The sequence below is a fragment of the Brienomyrus brachyistius genome, chromosome 4 (genome assembly GCF_023856365.1).
Source record: "Brienomyrus brachyistius isolate T26 chromosome 4, BBRACH_0.4, whole genome shotgun sequence".
In the NCBI taxonomy this organism is placed as follows: Eukaryota; Metazoa; Chordata; class Actinopteri; order Osteoglossiformes; family Mormyridae; genus Brienomyrus; species Brienomyrus brachyistius.
The window spans coordinates 40,804,625-40,813,965 of NC_064536.1; the positions used below are offsets into that span (position 1 = coordinate 40,804,625).

At 39.0% G+C, this 9,341-nt stretch overlaps 1 long non-coding RNA gene across 1 annotated transcript; it reads right to left on the reverse strand.

Annotated features, from left to right (window-relative positions):
• Nucleotides 1–1,795: 1,795 nt before the first annotated feature.
• On the reverse strand, nucleotides 1,796–8,467 carry LOC125739761 (uncharacterized). The gene is made up of 3 exons (XR_007397294.1): nucleotides 8,363–8,467; nucleotides 7,465–8,036; nucleotides 1,796–1,955 (listed from the first exon to the last, which is right to left on the reverse strand). It is a non-coding gene; the product is annotated as an uncharacterized LOC125739761 (long non-coding RNA).
• Nucleotides 8,468–9,341: the final 874 nt, after the last annotated feature.

Sequence of the window (9,341 nt, forward strand, 5' to 3'; positions counted from 1 at the left end):
TATTCATTGTGAATATTTCAGATCTTTTTGATATTATGTTAGAGAAATATGTACTTTTTTATTGTCATTTTGCTAGACGCTTGGAAATAACACCCTGCAGCACCTTGATCTTAATTTAGCAATAACACTTCTTAAGAACTGTCGCTTGAAAATTTCCACCCCCATACATGGCGATAAACAATGTTGAATGTTATTTGCATATCCTGTATGTGTACCTCATTAAAAGATACTGCGAGGGGAGTTCGTCTTTCGAAGTTGGCTGAGTTCGACTGAGAGGCTGACACCTCGAAGTCAGGACCGGACTTCCCTTGCAGCAAGTAAAAAGTCATTGCAGCTGTCCGTGTTGTTCTGTGTTCAGAGACAGGTTGGTTTCCAGCGTATCTTTAGAAGAAGATAACCCTAACATATTCTGTTTCAGAGTGATTATAATTTCCTATAACCTGCTTAAATGCAGGTATATTCAAGTCAAATAAATTGCGTGGGATCCGACCACTTTGAGGAACTGTGTGTGGTTTATCTGTTAAACTGACCACTGAACTTTAACATAAACAGAGGAAACACTTAATAATGCTATAATCACAAATAATGCAAATGGTTCGTCATGAACCCCTGAGTTCCATCTCTGTGAGTGAGTGGAGTCTGGCTCCGTAGCCCTTCGTGATGGTGTCTGTATTTCATGGCCTGCTCTTCCCTTGCAGGCTGCTCTTTCATTGTAGGTTTGGAGGCACTAAGGTTGTCTGTCAGGTGGCTGAGGTGAGTAGAGTTGCACCACATCTTTCAGTAGTTGCTCCAGGACCCTCCCAGGTAGGGCTCAGCCTGGCAAATGGTCAGTGTTAGGATGTACTCACAATTGGCCTTGTACCATGTCTGAGCATGATTGTCCCCCCCCCCTGCCCCACTTGTCTGCGGACACATTGCGCTAAACGTTCCAGGCCTGAGCATGATTTCATCATCACCGTGCAATGTTCAGACCCATTGCCCAAAGTGTGTAAAATCCCAGTCATGCAGTTTGGTTTACAATCATTTGTGAAATAATGGGTTGTTCTGAAGAGCTCAGTGAATTCTAGCCTGCTATTGTCACGGGATACCACCTTTGCAACAAGTCAGTTTGTGAAATTCTTTTCCTACTATATATTTCACAGTCACTTGTAAGTGGTTTTATTGCAAAGTTAAAGTGTTTAGGAACAGAAACCCAGCCAGAAAGTGGCAGGCCATGTGAAGTAACTAAGTGTGAAGTGCTAAGGTGCATATTGTGTAAAAATTGCTAATGCTTTGTCGACTCAAAACTTTATAGTTCCAAACTTTCTCTGGCATTAACTCCTGCACAAACACTGTGCACTGGGAGATTCAGGGAATAGGCTTCTATGGCTGAGCAGCTTCAAGCAAGCCTCACATCATCAAACGCAATGCCAAGAGTCGGATGGAGTGGTGTAAAGCACACCACCACTGGACTGTGGAGCAGTGGAAACGTGTTATGTGGAGTGACGAATCATGCACCTCTGTCTGGCAGTCGTATGGATGAGTCTGTATTTCCTCTTCAACAATGTATGGGTATACTTTTAGAATTACATATATACACACAATCAAAAACACAAGTGAATGAGACAAATTTAGTTGTTCACTAAGTCAGATACAACCTGTGGAAGCACAGCTAAAAGCATACCATCACCCATTATAGAGTGACCCATTGTCTTTGTAACTGAGTAATCACAACTAAGTGCAATTAACTATAATGAAAATGCACACAGAAACATTAGAGATAAATGTAATTTACTATAATGAAAAGCTTGCAAAATGCCCATTGTACTTCAGTGTTTCTCCTTTTCTCCAGTCGTCGACAGGTCCTGTGATTATTAGGTGATCTGTGATGTAGGAGATCCTGAGAATGGCTGCTGCTCCAAGGATAATTGGCAGGTGGCTTTTCCCAGGAACAGCGGGCTGGAGATGTGTGGGATCTGGAGTGAAGATAGAAACAGAGGAAGGAAACAAGCACATGTACATAACAAAATTTATCCAACACACATCCATTTCTACATCACCAGTTTCTATTGAATTAAATATGTTAACAAAACAAATTGTGAAGAAATAACATCTGAAGAGATGCTGCTTATCTCTGCACCATCTCTCTATCAGAAAGTTTATGTTTAACCGGCAATAATTTTGTAATTTTGTAAAAGTAAACCACCTAAAAATGATTATTCTTAAGACTATGTTCAACGAAAGAAAGCCAGAATTGATTGTCAGGGAGGGACAAATTTGAAGCTGGTCCAATCAGAAGCAGCATCTTTAGTTGGTGCTTATTGCATTTCCGCCTGATTGGATATTGTTGATCTAACTGCTTTCAAGCCCGTAAACCATGTATCTGTCTGTCTAAGGGAAACTACACAATTCTGTCTGTAAAGTCTGTCTGTAAATCCTTATGCCATTTTGTCATTGCTAGTCAGTATTACGGTGATGCGTAATAACACAGTGTTTGGGGTAAATATGTGTCTTTGGAACATTGAAGCATGTGAATCTATTCTAGTAGAAGTTTTGAACAGTGAAAATGAGCATAATAATGGCCTTTTAAGCAACACTAGGTTGCTGTCCATGGTGCTGAAAACCTGGATTGGCAAATCTTACATTAAATTCCTTTACCTAATTTAACTGTAACCCTCATATTGTTGCCAGTGATGCTCTTAGGAGTCTAAAGAGGTGGGTATAGAAAGGATTACAGTGGGTAATAGGTTATTTAGATGAACTTCTGACAATCAGTTCAACTTTGGACAATAACGCCTCCCAAAAGATTCTCTCTGTCTCTCTTGCTAGTTATTTTTCATTACCCTCCAATCAAAGAGGAATAAAATGCACAAGCTCATTGTAGGAGATATAAGGTGCAAACACATTAAATATTTGTTTAAACATTATAAAACAGACTTGAATACATTAAGCGCTTTGAAACTTTACGTTCAAACCAGCAGTTGCATCTCTGATTGTACAGAATTCCTTATCAGGGTAACTTTTGAAGTCATAACTAAAATGAAAATTCTCGCAGGATGTATGGTGATTTTACAGTTAACTCTCATTTTACAATCTACACACACTTGACACAAAATAGGTATATGCGAAGTATGTCTTTTTCAACAAAAGCTTTTTAAGCCTAAATCAAATGACACGACTCACTGTACACACAGCGCCAATGGTTTTTGGAAGCTGACTTCAGTCAATCATTTTTATGAGCCAAGTAGACACGTATACACTGAATTTGACATGGTATATTTTATCCTAATAATCATATTAAATATCTCTAAAGGGAATAAGGAAGGGATTAGTTTTTAAAAAGCAAAAAAAAAAGTAATTTAAATAAATGTAAATATAGAGTGAAGTGCCCAGATGCAGTAGTCCAGCGGCAGAGTGCGGAACAGGGCAGGAGCAGGACCTGGAGGGCTCCAAGGGCCTTGGAGGGTGGGAGTGTGCAGCGGGGCCGGAGCAGCAACCATGGATGGTGTGTCCCCGTCTCCCTCTCCGGGCCCCCTTCTGGGACACCCATCGACACTGGAGTGACCCATTCTCTTTGTAACTGAGTACTCAAAATTAAGTGCAATAACCCATAATGAAACTGCACACATAAATAGAAAAGACAAAGGTAATTTATTATCTTAAATAATTAAATTAAATTAATTTTTACTTTAAATTATTAAATTAAATTACCTGGGGATTTTGGTAATTCTTATTGGCAATGGGTCTCAATGAAACACCTGAAAAGTTTAAATCTAGCATGTTTCATGGCTTCACTGCATTTCCCTCCACAATGATCATCTAACTGATGAAGTTGAAGACAGAGCTAAAAATTAGTTATATCATGACTTCAAAAGTTGTCCAAGGGACAAGAGATTCTGAAAAATCAGAGATGGAATTACTGGTTGGGCTGGTCATCGCCTGCTTTTTCTAAATGAAGTTTCAAAGCACTTAATTAATGTATGTAAATATGTTTTATAATATTTAAACAAAAAGCTTTTTAATGGGTTTGCATCTTATATATCCTACAGTGTGCTTGTGCATTTGATTCCTCCTTGATTCAGGTGAAACAGAAAATAACTATCAAGAGAGACAGAGAGAAACTTCTGGGAAGATTTGTTGTCCAAAGTTGAACTGAGTGCCCAAACCCTTTTGGATGTCAAATTTCATCTAGGTTCATCTAAATCACCTATTACCCACTGTAAGCCTTTCAATACCAACCTAGTAGACTTCACATAGCATCACTGCCAACAAAATTAGAGGGTTATAGTTACATTAGATAAAGGAATTTTATGTAAAATTTTCCAATTCGGGCATTCAGCACCATAGACAGCAGCCTACTGTTGCTTAAAGGGGCATTATTATGCTCACTTTCAATTTATAATTCTATTTTTAGGCTCTACAAGAATAGAGTTTACATGCTTCAGTGTTCCAAAAACACATATTTTCTCATTAATGCACATCTCTATTCACCCTCTGTCTAATCCCACCCCCAATGAGTCCCGTGTGGTTTGATTGGTCGGCTTACCCTTCATTCCCCTGTCTTGCAGTTGGCAGACAGATCCTTGTAGGTAGACAGCCAATAAGGATTGTGTTATGAAGAGACCTCATCATGTTGTGAAAATAAGGGCTGGAATTCCAATGAGGTGTTTTAGGCAGATGAGAGAAGAGTGGTTTCTGTGGTGAAAGTTACTCCCTTTGCTATGTACTTTGCGTCTTAAGAATTTACAGACTGTTTACATGCACCTGAAGCCATAAAACACACTAATAGAAAGGGAAAAGCATAATAGGTCCCATTTAGTGAGTATTATACCAGTTTCCAATACATTATTATATGTATATTTATTTTGATGTTGACTAGAAGGTATGTGATATCTTTCTCCCCTTACCCCTCATCAGATAAGTAAGAGCTGCTGTCAGCTGAGACAAGCTGGTGTGATTAATTTCAATTCAATTCAACATTACTTCTGTCATGCATTTTCACATTACATTGTCTCAAATCACTTTACCTTATCCCCTGCCCAAAGCCCCCAGAGAGCAAACCAGTGGCAAGGAAAAACTCCTTAGAAGGAAGAAACCTTGGGAGGAACCAGACTCAAAGGGGAAGCCCATCCTCCAAGTGCCGGCACAGGAAGTGATATGAGCAAAATGTCAAGGTCCCAATTCACACTGTCTATATTTTAAGATTTGAGTCTCAAAGTGGGCAGGTGATGGCAGGCAGGTGCTGGTGCTGCTTCTGATGACAGGAGGAACTGTGGTACAGCAACAGGGCATGCAGGAGAGACGTTACAGGATGAGAAAAAAAGTCCTAATTTCATGTCTTTCATTATACTACAAGATGGTCACTGATTGGTGGGCTCTGAGGGGAGCTCTGATCTGAAATCCACAACTATTTACATTTAAGTTTGAAATATTTGTAAAATATTAATTAAATCAGAATATTTATTAAATCAAAATAATCACAATTATACAATTTTTAACAATAAGCAATGCAATAAGATTTTTTTTAACCAGCAGGTGGCAGCAAAGCACGTGTGAAGAAGAGGCCATCAGCAGTACAAAGCACCGGCTGTACAGGTTCTCAGCAGACAATCCAAACCTCCTTCATTAACTGACTCTCATGGTCTGACTAGACAGTCTGAGCAGATCTGCGTGAAAGAAGCCTCACTGCAGTTAGCATAACCATTTATTTTACAGCTCTTCTGTCTCATTCTACTCCATAAAGGTCACATGCCCCCTTCCAGCTTCCTCTGATGATGGAGATTCGTGCACAAATAAGTGGCTACAGCCGTTTATTTTTCTACTGATTAATCTATCAGTTATTTTAATGATTGGTCGAACAATCTAAACGATTAATTTTCCTGCATAAAATCACATTGAGTGTTTAAGTTTAATTTTGACAACAACAAACTGTATGTCACTGCAGGGCTATAGAGAATAACTACTCCAATAATTACATAGTGATATTGAAGAAAGACATGTCATCCACTATGTCTAATCTATTAGTCTAATGATTAGTCTATCACTAATCATAGCAGCCTTAATGCATACATCAAAAAAAGGTGTGTATATACAAAATGATATTTTAATATGTATTATATCTCTTTACGTGATAAAGACCTAAATATATAAGCTATTTGCTTTAAATATGTGACTCATGTTAGAGAAAATGTAAGTAAACTATGGGGACAGAAAAATCACTGAATAACAGGAATGACTGACATATAGTGCCAAACAGATATGGTGCAAAGACAGAACTCATAGTACAAAGTAAACGTAGTGCACTATGTAGGGCAGGGGGTTCATTAGTTTCAGGAGAAGGAGGCTACCACCTTGAAAGTAGGTGGCTACCATTGTTTAGGGAAACTCGACATGCAAACTCTGAGACATGAGACGTAAACCAATTTCAGGGGGTGGTAGGGGTCCTTCTGAGGAAATTTTGAAATGTAGACCCATTAATAGTCCCTTTTTCAGGCATCTTAGAGGCCTCATTCCACCAAATTTTACTGACACAAACTCTGGGTTATTTTTTCATCATACAGTAGTAGTACTAAGTAGTAGTAGCAGTCTGTTACTGAGGACACCAAATGTATCTCATTCTCAGATTATGTTGATTAATGATTGATGTACTGGTCAGTTGCAGTGCTCAATTATCAAGTAATGGTTTCATCAACAAGATGTCAGCTTACCAGTGTCTGAAATAAGACTTTTAACCATTAACCAATCATTTAAAAAAGTAAAGTTAACGTGACAAAGGAAATTATGTCTATGACTTTATTTATTTCACACCCTATTAGACATGTTAAAGGAACCTACAACTGTCTGAATGTAGCTTCTTAAATTCAGTAAATTCAGTGGTCTCCTAAATCAAAATAATTCCATAATCCTACCAGGTACACTCATGTCAAGACTCGGCTAGAAATATTCCACAGGCACAGTACAGGGTAAATAATGAATCTGAAAATCAAATAAGAAAGACTGAATTTACTAAGAAAGACTGAATTTTCACGCATGGTATAAAAACTGTCAGAATGGGTTAACTTGGAACACGTGTTAATGTTTGTAAACAAGCTCGGCTGATCGTGACGTCATCGCTGTATATTATATGGCTAGTAATAGTAGACACAACTAGATCATCGAGTTCAGATGCTCCAGCGTTCTGTCGTTTTTTTTGTCAGAATATTTCACTTTGTAAATAAGCTGTCGGCCTTAGCTTTCAAACAAAATCAGTGTCATGCAATATCTCCCCATATTCTTCACCAATTTTACGCCGATGTTGGCTCAAACGAACGAAGATATTGATCGTCTGCTGCTGGTCTGATCCATGTGCATCTGTACTGTGTGAATAAGTCGACGAGTCGAGTCGTATGTCAATGCAATGCATGCAGCAAACGAAGCGACGACACCGGGATGAAATAGTATAGTGTTACGCCATGCTGGTCTCACTTTATTAAGTATTAAACTCACCTTCAGTTCCTTCAGTCCTGGGCAATTTCGCGCTCGGTTGCAGCCACTGGTCAAGAAGGCTGCTTCGCTTTCTAGACGCCATTTTGTCCACTTGCCTCAATCAGCCAATCAGAAAACGCAGAATAAAAACTTGCCAAAAATAGCCAATCAAAACGAAGATAAGAATTAATGGCTGCGCCTAGACAGAACACGGAAATTTCTGAAAAATAAATCTTTTATTGTGGCACCGAGTGCTGATCGTTTGATTCTGGTAACAGAGGCAGATTTTTTTTTTCAACAACTGAAAGTAGCCGGCTATGTACTTACCCACAGGCGGCGAAATATCGCCGGGTGCCAGCTTCAAATGAACCCCCTGGTAGGGTAGGTTGTAAATTTGTCTGCACTTTGCAGCTTACCTTGCGTTGACTCTTTGTAGTACGGACCCCACAACGGTGGTGGAATTATAAGGGGCTGGTCATCAGGGGGCATGGATTTTGTGGCAGTTTCTTTATTGTCCATATCAAACTCAGCATAGAAGCGCTTAAGCTGGTTGGCGTTGCTGGTGGAGGGAGCTGCATTTGTGGGTTTCTATTCTGCAATGAACATAAGAACTATACAAACGAGAGGAGGCCATTCGGCCCATCAAGCTCGCTTGGGGAGAACTAAACTAATAGCTCAGAGTCGTTAAAATCTTATCTAGCTCTGATTTAAAGGAACCCAAGGATTCAGCTTGCACTACATTATCAGGAAGGCTATTCCATACTCTGACTACACGCTGTGTCAAGAAGTGCTTCCTTAAATCCAGCTTGAAATGTTCTCCCGCTAATTTCCACCTATGGCCACGAGTTCGTGTATTTAAACTAATGCTGAAGTAACTATTTGGTTGAACAGCATCCAAACCTGTTAGAATCTTATATACCTGGATCATGTCCCCCCTCAGTCTCCTTTGCTTGAGACTGAACAGATTTAGCTCAAGTAACCGTTCCTCGTATGAACAAAGAAAAAAGAATTTAAAAGAATTTAAACAAAGATGGCGGCATCCCGGAGCCGAGTATAAACAAAGATGGCCGCGCCCTTAAGCCGAACGTAAACAAAGATGGCCGTGCCCTTAATTGGAATGTAAACAAAGATGGCCGCGTCTTGAAGCCGAATGTAAACAAAGATGGCCACGACCTGGAGCCGAATGTAAACAAAGATGGCCGCGCCCTAAAGCCGAACGTAAACAAAGACACTGTAGTAAGTGAAGGAGTAACAAGCCCTCTTTTCCCTGGTTCTTGAATAAATTTAAATTGTAATATCCTTTTTTAAGTAGATTAAAAAAAACTGGAAAAGCGCTAGAATCATCTCACATCAGATTAATGAAAACCTATTGTTTAAAGTGTCCCTTTTTATTCATGCTCCCATATTGTGTATTTATTTTGTTTTTTTTTTCGGTAGATTGCCCCCTAGCTTATTCTTTATAGTTCTTACATCGGCCATGAGAATTTGTATTTCTGTATATTGTTCTGAATTTTATGTTGTTAATAAAGCTTTTGGGAGAAAAAAAAGAATGTAAACAAACATGGCTGTACCCTGAAGCCGTACATAAACAAAGATGGCTGCACGCATGATACTCTTTTTATTATTATTATTTATTATTAAGCATTCCAAACAACAACATGCAGATGTTCTCATTTGAACACACTTAACAAAACGAAATACAGCAAGATACAGACAGGGGTAAATGCACAGAATAGAAAAAGGAGAAAAAGTTTTAACGGTAAGCTCAAGGCTGAAAATGCATCCATGGTCTTAACAGCTTTTCTGTTTTTTGATCCATGCAGAGTTTGGAAATAAAGTCCCATTTCGATTTTAAAGTCCTGGATCCTGGGTTCCTTCTTTGTCCATATTTACATCTA